Source organism: Chrysochloris asiatica, unplaced genomic scaffold (assembly GCF_000296735.1).
Source record: "Chrysochloris asiatica unplaced genomic scaffold, ChrAsi1.0 scaffold00292, whole genome shotgun sequence".
NCBI lineage: Eukaryota > Metazoa > Chordata > Mammalia > Afrosoricida > Chrysochloridae > Chrysochloris > Chrysochloris asiatica.
This window is the reverse complement of record NW_006408810.1, coordinates 3,105,678-3,115,303: the sequence shown is the minus strand read 5'-3', so window position 1 is coordinate 3,115,303 and position 9,626 is coordinate 3,105,678. Positions and strand designations below refer to the sequence as shown.

The following is a 9,626-nucleotide window of genomic DNA, read 5'->3' as shown; positions in this document are numbered from 1 at the left end:
GCAATTTTTTTAGACACACATGTATCTAGAGAGCAGTGTTTAAGAGAAAAGGTGCTCCCATTTTTTTATTTGATGCCTGGTCTGGTCCAAAGAACTCAATAAGGCTTCTGACCAGAGCAAACTGGTCAGAAATCATTTCCATTTTGGCCCTGTGGGTCCTTCAGCAACGGGTCAGTGTTGACTGAGAGTCATGCTGGAGTCTGTTCCCATAGGGGAGGGAAAAGATGGCGGTCACCTGGGATGTGTCAGTGAAACTCCCATCTAGAGAGTAGGGTAGAAAGATACACCTATTGAAGAGTCTACCATCTCACTGGAATGGTTGGATGACATTCAACCCACATAGTAAGAATAAGGCCCAGAACTGTTTCTATTTCAGTAGGTTTGACCTGCAAACTAGACCCGATAGTGGTTTATCAGTCTTTGTTTTTGGCCTTGCCCTGCATTTGTTGGCTTTCTCACAACTTTCTGGTTTCATCTTATAGTGAGTCCAGACAAGGATCCTGTTAGGCCAATTACTGTATGTCTTCCCTTATGAGATAAACTTTGTTCAGAGACTGAGACCCTTTGAAAAACACACACAATGCGGAGAACATTGAGGGTGGTCAGCTGTGTTGTCATAGTCCTTATTTACCGAACTAAATATCCAAGAACGAAATACTCAATGTCCTGGTTGTGCTCAAAGGCACTTTTGAAGCCTGAGCCATCTGAAATCCTCTTTCGAGGACCAGGACAGAGTACCTGTGTTCTAGCTGTCCCTGTTTTTTTTTTTTTTTTTCCATTCTTCTTTATTCCATAAACACCTAGTTACAAGTTGCACAAATCAAAAATAAAGGAAGGGAAGGGTGTAGGGAAGATTTCTGTGGTGTATGTGGGTGGGGCAGAAGGAAGGGGTTGGGAATGAGACCAGACCTTCTACTTCAACAGTCCTGGATGAGGGCGAGTAGCCCCTGGAGAAGGGGCTCTGAGGATGGAGGTGGTCCCTGGACCCAGAGCTTACCGCCAAAGACCCTTCCTTCACTGCATGGCAGGGGCAGAATAGGGGAGGTGAGAGGATACTGGAGCAGCAAAATGAAAAATCAAAGTTAGCGGATACAAGAGGAGTCATCATGGTAAGGGAGTTAAAGAAGAAAAAGTAGGTGGAAGGGGCTGTGAAAAGTTCTCCCTGAGTCCCCCAGGGAGAGGTGGGGGCCAGTTTGTCTATTAATTTAATAAATTGGGGGTGGGAGTTAGAAAGGGAAAAGTTATCTTAAGGGGATGATGTCTCTGCCTCTCACAGTTTGTACAAGGCTGAGGGTCTGGGGTCTTCACCATTCATAGCGGCGGGACTGTCTGGAGGGGGAATCCTCAGGTCCCTGTATGGCCAGCCGGGGAGGCACCTCAGCCCTCCGCCCCCCACTCCCTGATGCCTCATGTCTCCCTCCGCCACTCATCATCAAATGTTGCAGCCTCACTCTCCAAGTTGATGTAGTCCTGTCACTCTTCTGGTCCCCTGTGCGGTGGTTTCGGGAGCGCTGAAGGATATGAACCCTGTCTCGAATGTTATGCCCAGTGGACATCTGCTTTAGTCCACCGTCTGAGTCCCGTACAGTCCTCCGCGTCTCCCGGATGCCACCTGATGCTGAGCATGTAAGGCCCCCAAAACGGACCCTATCCTGGTGAGAGACTCTTAAAAAGATCAACAGGACTCGAGTTCGATGCAAAAGCAAGAGGCTTATTTTTCCAACGCGTTGGGGTCTACCCTCATAAAGCCTCTCCGCAGGGAGGTGAAGGCGACCCCGGCTTGTTAGTTTTCCTACCATTTATAGGATTTTATCAGCTGCAGTGCGTATAAATGGATTGGCTTTTGCTGTTGCGGTGATTGATTGCATATTGAGGGGAAACGGGAAATTCCAGTGATTCTGAGGGCGGCCTGACCTAACTGTTTTTCTCTAAAATTTCCTGGCAGCTGGGCCTAGTCACATTTTGGATAAGCTAAGGCCTAGGTGATTTTAGATGGATCCCAAAACCAGGCTAAAGTTTGGTCAAGAAATTTCTTTCCTTACAAGCACATCTCTGATGTCTCTGGTAGACCTTGGGAGCACCATCCCCAGTATTGGAGTAGGAGATGACCGTGGAAGATGCAAAGGTCTGGCAATTGCCTCCAGATGTCATGTGTTCCATGTTCCCAATCATGTCATTCATCATCCCAAACATGTCCATGAAGCCACCCGTCATTCCCAGCATCCCAAAGGGGGAAACAGCCCCTGCCTGCATTCTGCGGCTGGCAGGCCTTGTCCCTGGCATGTTGCCATCTGTGATGCTGAGGAAGGGGCTATATCCAAAGCCACCCGACAACAGGCGGTTGATATGCTGACGGTGAATGGCAAAGGGGTCCATCAGGAACATGGGATCCTCAGGCTCGGTGTCCCTCATGAAGAGCAACATCCTGATCTTAGCTGCAGGGGACTCCACACGGTCCCCGAATCCGGCTAGGTGGCCCATTCGGCCAACTTCGTCTCTTGGTACAGTACGGGCTCAGGAGTCGTGGCCCAAGACACGGAGATTGGTGCGGGCTGTAGCTCTTCGGCCTCCTGCGCCGCCGCCACCACCTCCTACAGCTGCCACCTCTGTACCTCCCGCAGCCCACGGAACCCGAACCTCAGCCAGCTGTCCCTGGTTCTTCCTAGAGAAACCTGTCTTGTTCTTTTCATGGCTGAACACAACCGTTCATACAATTGCACACCCACTATTCGGCTCAGAAGTTCTGCCTTGTTTCAGCCCTGAAGCTCCTCGGGGTGGTTGTTATGTGCTTTGGAGTCGGTTCCGACTCATAGCGACCCTGTACAGGGTTTCCGAGGCTGTAAATCTTTACAGGAGCAGAAAGCCTCATCTTTCTCCCGAGGAACAGCTGGTAGTTTCGAACTGCTGACCTTGTGGTTCGCAGCCCGATTCGTAACCACTACACTACCAGAGCTCCTTGAAGCTCCTCGGTGGGGTGGCACTAAATTAGACTTGGGGAGGCTACCATTCTCCCTCTTAATGGAAGCAGAAGGGCCTGTTGATGCCAATTCAGGGTGAACCGGAGGAGGCAGTATGTCCACCCCCTTGTTTTAGGTCACTAGTTGACCCTCCTTGGAGGAGGGGAGGTTTTAGTGTCCTGGTGAGGACCTGCTCTTCTGTTCTCCGGTTGTGGTAGAATGACAGTTACTCTGTTCCCAGGGTGGACATGAAGGCCACTAGTGGGACGTGGGTGGTGACTTTCATGGTTGATCCTGGTTACAGGACAACCGCAGATGAAGCTCAAATACCTTAGAATCTACCTCTAAAAAACAGGAACCTAGGAGGAAATTCCAAAACTAGAGCCTACCCATCAACAGCGCATCATATATGTGTCATTCATGTAACGTATACATACTGTGCTAATGTCAGACAACGTTGGGACTACGGATTCCAAAGATGGCAGGAAACAAACCGGGTTCAATCAAAGAACTGAGCAGGGCCCCTATCATAACTCTTTACTGTTGGCTATAACAAGCGACGATCACAGTGGATGGTTTTTAAACATCTTTTTCAGTTTGGTGGTGGTCGCTGTGTGCCGTGGAGTCCGTTCTGACTCATAGCGACCCTGTACAGGGTTTCCGAGGCTGTAAATCTTTACAGGAGCAGAACGCCTCATCTTTCTCCCACGGAACCGCTGGTAGTTTCGAACTACTGACCTTGCGGTTCACAGCCCGATTCATAACCACTACGCTATCAGAGCTTCTTCCCTCTTCAGTTTAGAATACTAGAAATCTGAATCCCGACTCTTCTTGATACGTGCCCCTCATGGAGAGTAGAGCTGATCTTCAAAAAAGATAGTCTAGAGTATTTGGGGGTGGGGGGTGGGGGTCTTTTGTCTTTAAAGTTCTTGCTGATTTGTTGTATATTCTATGTTATTACTTGCTGGGGGTCAGCCCCGACAAACTTATTAGGGGGGCTCACAAAGGGATGTGTGGAGTCAGCTAAATAACAGAGTCGATGATTTGTGCTAAATTCTGATGATGATTTTGCTTAATTTTTTCAGCTCCTTATATACCGTTACAACATATACTATGATCTCATAACAATCAATTTCTTTGAAGCATTATACAAATGATCTTGTTAAAATACCTTAATCTTTCTGACATCCTAAAATGTCAGGTTAACCTTAAAACATAATTCTAAATCTTAACTCCTATTTCTACCTTTACCTATTATTTTCTATAGATTCATTAATCACAACATGTACCTAAACAGTATTTACCATGGTAACTGACAACACAATTGTTTCTCATGATTGATTAAGTGCTTTTTTATGCTTCTTGTATTTCTTGTTTAAAGTTTTGTAGTTAAGAAGAAACAGAACAATTTCCCTATAACAACTTCTCTATACAAAACATCTAGTTAAATTTCTGCTTATGATCTATTATTATTCCCTTAGCCCTTAATTGAATTTTAGCTAATTTTCTAAAGGTCTTAATGTCCCTGACCGAAACCACACAGAATGTTGAATGTAATCCCAAACTTGAACTGGCAAAAACTTTAGCTGGTTTTTCCTAGTGGTGAAACCCATTGTTAGTGTGAAAAGCATTCTTTTAGGACTACGCATGAGTGAATATGGTGTGATGAAGGTGCCTAAAAACAAGTTTCAATCTCTAATATAATTCTTACTAAGATTCTACTGAAAACTTTTATTATAAAATCAAGAAAATTAAAAATAAGCTGATTAAAACAAAGAGACAGAAACTGCAGAGTCCCCACATGAGATCTTCCTGGGGCATTGCCTTCCAAGGGGAGACCCATTGTGGCCTTGCTTAACAATGAGCCCTTCATGCTTAGGGTCCTCCGCCACTCTGCCCTTTAGTGACATGGCTTCTGCCACTTAACTGCAGAAGGGAGGCTCTTGGAGTCTATAGAGGAGATGATAACCAATTCTCACATCAAGGTGTCCAGCCAGATGACCCTGTGACCTTGAGGATGAAAAGAGGCTTCAGCCCCACCTTCCCCAAGAGGGACAACAGTGAGGGCAACTAGAGGACTGTACCTTGTTTTAAGTGCCCTCTACTGTCCTGGCATGGCGCTGTGCGTTACTGTGCCAGACTGCAAAGCCATTTGAACTGCAAGGTTGGCAGTTCAAACTCAACAGCTGCTCCTCAGAGACTCTATACTGCAGGGTCACTATGGGTTGGAATCAACTCAATAGCACTTAACAACAACAACTGGTCTCCAGCCCAATGCCCTAAATCCAGCAGTCAAGGACTAGGGAGGCTGAATACTGGGCTATAGTTGCCTTATTATATATAGGTAGAGAAAAGCAAAGACTGCACATCAACCATGTTTTACCTACCTGCTTTAGTGTCATCTGTGAGACCTTGGACCTGCTTCTCTGACCTACTTCAATAGTGTGAATTGGGATTAAAGACCAGATCCATAGTGCTTCATGGAAATTCTTCATAACACGTTGCTGCTAAAAAGTATTTCATGAGAGCATCCTCAAGCACAGACTTTGAGATGTCACTACACCAAGGAGTGAGATATATTTGACAAAATTACTCCCTCAACTAGCCTATGTTACTCAGTTTTTCTGTTTTATGGTTACAATGGGTATGTTTTCCAGAGCTTGGAAATGCAAACTTAATGAAGCCATTCATGGAAAACTTCAGTGAACGGTCAGCTTTGTCACAAACTTTACAGAGATCATCAGCTTTCAAACTCGACTACTCTTCTTATGTCTACCCTTCTTGGCATGGAAGCTCAATGTTGCTGTGCCCAATATTTTAACAACACCCTCTTTTTCTTGCTAATGCTGTTTTTTGATGTCCTTGAGTTGGCTCTGACTTAGTGACCCTATGCATACCAGAATGAAGCTTTGTCTGTGCGTGCTCTGTCTTCACAATTCCCAGTAAGTTTTGAGCCCATTACTGCTGTCACTGTGCCAATTCATCTCATGCCAAGGAAGGGGAAACACTGTAGAAATCCTTTAAAAAAGTATATATAATTAGTCTTGTCAGGGCAGCTAATTATTAAGGTCCTTCTGGCCAAATGTCTCCATTCTGTGATGTATTGTAAATCCTAGCCTCTGTGCGGGAGAAAGATGAGGCTCTCTGCTCCCATAAAGATTTACAGCCTTGGAAACCCTATACACGGTTGCTATGGGTCTACTTGATGGCACTTAACAGCAACAAATGTCTGTGATTAAGGGCTCATTTTGAAAGGAGCTGCCTAAGGAGTGAAAATTAAAGGTGAAACTAAGGAGAAAAGGAGCTCTGGTAGTGTTGTTGTTGTTGTTGTTAAGTGCCGTCGAGTCGGTTCCAACCCATAGCGACCCTGTACAGGGTTTCCGAGGTGTAGTGGTTACGAATCAGGCTGCTAACCTCAGGGTCAGCAGTTCCAAACTACCAGCTGTTCCGTGGAGAAAGAGGAGGCTTTCTGCTCCCATAAAGATTTACAGCCTTGGAAACTGTACAGGGTTGGAATGAGTAGGAACCAACTTCACGTCACATAACAAGGAGTAAAAGTTAAACAGTGGATCTAAGTATGAGCGTGAGTTAAAAAATTATCCACGCTTCGGCTGTAGAATTGACTTCAATCAACTTTTAGAAAAGACAAATACATCATTTTTCAATATAACCACCCTTTCAAAACACTTTGTCCATCTGTCATCAAGCTTTCATATGCCCTTATTAAAAAATGCTTTAGGCTGAGCTACGAGCCACAAATGTACCACTGTCTTCACTTCATCAGAGGGGAATTTTTGTCCTCAAAGGGCTGTTTTCAGGAGATCCAATTGAAAGTATGATGGAACAAAATCAAGACTACAGGGAGGATGCTTTTAACAACTCAAAACAAAGATTTTGTGGAGGGTCATAGCAGTCTGTCCTCTGTTTTTTTTTTAATCCTAAATTTGGGCTTTAGTTCTTCAGTGAACATCTCACTGTAATGAGCACTGTTGATTGTTGAACATTTTCCCTGACAGTCTTCCAATGCTGCTGGCCCTTGAGAATCCCAGAAAACTGTAAGCATCAATTTTCCAGCTGGTGGTTAACCTTTGAACCTTCTCTAGGTCAGTGATTTGAGGATACTTCCATGCCATACTCTGCCGTTTACTCTCAGGTCGTGGAAATGAATCCACGTTACATCAGCAACACTGATTTTTTTTTTTTTTTGGGTTCTGCAAAAACAGTTTTTTTGTTTTTTGTTTTTAAAAATTTTAAAACATCATAATTTCTTCTTTTTTTTAAATTTTATTTTAAGGTTTTTATTGTGGAGTAAGTAAAAGTTTACAGGGCAGATCATCAGTTTTACATTCAACAAATCATATACCTTGTTTCATTATAATGATTATAATCCCCTCCATGTACCATCAGTTAACAGTAGTTTTCTCTATCCACTTTAGCTTTTTTAAAAACACACAAACAAAAAACCCCACTCAGGCATATATAATAATTTACATCTCCAAAGGCTACATTCTGCAAGTCTGCTCCTGGCCACCAGCTCTTAAGTCCTTCTCTTCTTAGTCTATGAATCTAGAGTCCTCAGCCACTCCCCTTCTCCTTGCCCCCATCTCTGGCGATGCTTCTCTAGATAAGGTCCCGCACTCTGCTTGTGCGTTCCTCTCTTGATGGTCCTAGGGTCCTATGTTTCTGGACTGTAAGATTAACCACTCCCCTTTTTTTGTTACAAAACTTTTGCCTTTACACTTGTGACAGTCGCGATTAGTCATGATAACAGTAATTCACTATTGAATCTTACAAATCTTATCCCCATCTCTTTTCTAGACAAGATGACAGCTATTCAGTAGGGACTCTTTCTTTCCCCCATGATCTTAAGCTAAACTCCCTCTTGAAACCTTGTAAGCCAGTCACTTTGTGCCTTTATTGCCCCTTCATTTTAGGTAGCCAATGTCTAAATTGCCCATCCCTATCTACCCTGTGTACAGAGCAGAAAGCTTTGAAACTTGATTTGAAGACCTTTTCCTCTCTGTTGGTATTTAGAGTAACTACCGCTCTGAGTATAGGTCAGGTTCATCAGGAAGATGCATCATCTGTCACTGTAGCTGTTCCAGTCTGCTTGTCCTTTCTAGTGGGAATGTCTCACCTCATAAGGTTGTGGATGAGACTCAGGATTCCACCTAACGTCCTACACTCTGTACAGGCCTATGTCACTGGGTAAGTTGTAGAACTCCTTTAGGTATTCCAATCAGTTATAGGCTGAAGACGGGCTTACAAGTTTTCTCTAATCATGTTCCCCAACATTCTTTTCTATCCCACTCAAGTGTCTGTTTTACAATAGTAGACAAGGGAAACTAATATTCATAAGGCAGTCAAGGATTTTACTATTTACCCTCTTCAAGCTATACCTAGATCCCTGTATCCCAAAGCCCTGTTGTTCCAAGGTTGAGTATGTATCACTATTTACCTCTGTCCCACTAGGCCATGCAAATTTGTCTCAGTGTTCCCCTATCTATCTTGTTCTTCTGCCTCCTTTCCCTTCTTGTATTGCCCTCCCCAACACCCAAAGTAAACCCCCCTCCCGAACCTCATTGTGGTTACCTTATATTCCATTAGTTCTTCTCTCCATTTAAGACAGTCTATTTTATCCAGTAATCTACCTGATTTTTTCACCACCTGGATCTCTGTTCCTCTGTGTTTGCCTATTTTTCTCATTGTAATTGTTTTGATCATAGACTTGACCTCCCAGATCCTCTGTTCTTATAATTTTATTCTGTTCTTGACTCTTCCATTTTTTGACTGAATTCAGGTTGATGCTGACATGTACGTCATTCTGTAGTTGTTACCTGTTCTTGTTGGTTCTCAGTCCACAGAACTTCCTTCAGGATGTTTTTCATAGTAGGGTTGGCTTTGGCAAAATCCCTTAGCTTCTGTTTATTATGGAATGTTTTTATTACACCGTCATATTTGATTGATAGCTTTGCTAGATAGAGGATTCTTGGGTGGCAGCTTTTTTCTTTCAGGGTTTTAGATATGTCTCCCCATTGCCTTCTTGCCTGCATGGTTTCTTGTCGGGGTCCAGCCTCGACAGGGGAGTGGGTTTCACGAAGAAGGGATGTCTGGGAGGCGAAAGAGAGGTTACACAAAGACACAGACGGTGTTTTGATTACACCGTCATATTTGATTGAAAGCTTTGTTGGATAGAGGATTCTTGAGTGGCAGTTTTTTTCTTTCAGGGTTTTATATATGTCTCCCCATTGCCTTCTTGCCTGCATGGTTTCTTGTCGGGGTCCAGCCTCGACAGGGGAGTGGGTTTCACGAAGAAAGGGATGTCTGGGAGGTGAAAGAGAGGTTACACAAAGACAACACAAGGTTGATTCAAGCTGACAGGCAGGCAGTTCTGCTGCAGACATTGCATGCAGAACTAGCTAAACCCCCAGTCTTTTATTATCATGAAGGAGGAATTTGACACAAAAGAGAAAAATGAAAAAAGTGTGGTGGTTCTTTTGAGACAGGACACAATGATTCACAGATTTTTATCTTAAAACAGTTTTCCAAGGGCATCATGCTTCTCGTGATAATCTAAAATCCTTATTTCCATATGAAAAGGTCAAGCAAGCTATTACAGATTATATATTGACTAGGCCTATGTGACCTAGGGTAGCAACCTGTGGTTTC

At 43.9% G+C, this 9,626-nt stretch overlaps 1 pseudogene; it reads right to left on the bottom strand.

The window, feature by feature from the left end:
* Positions 1-1,304: 1,304 nt before the first annotated feature.
* Positions 1,305-2,424, bottom strand: LOC102837795 (annotated as a pseudogene).
* Between the last annotated feature and the right edge of the window lie 7,202 nt (positions 2,425-9,626).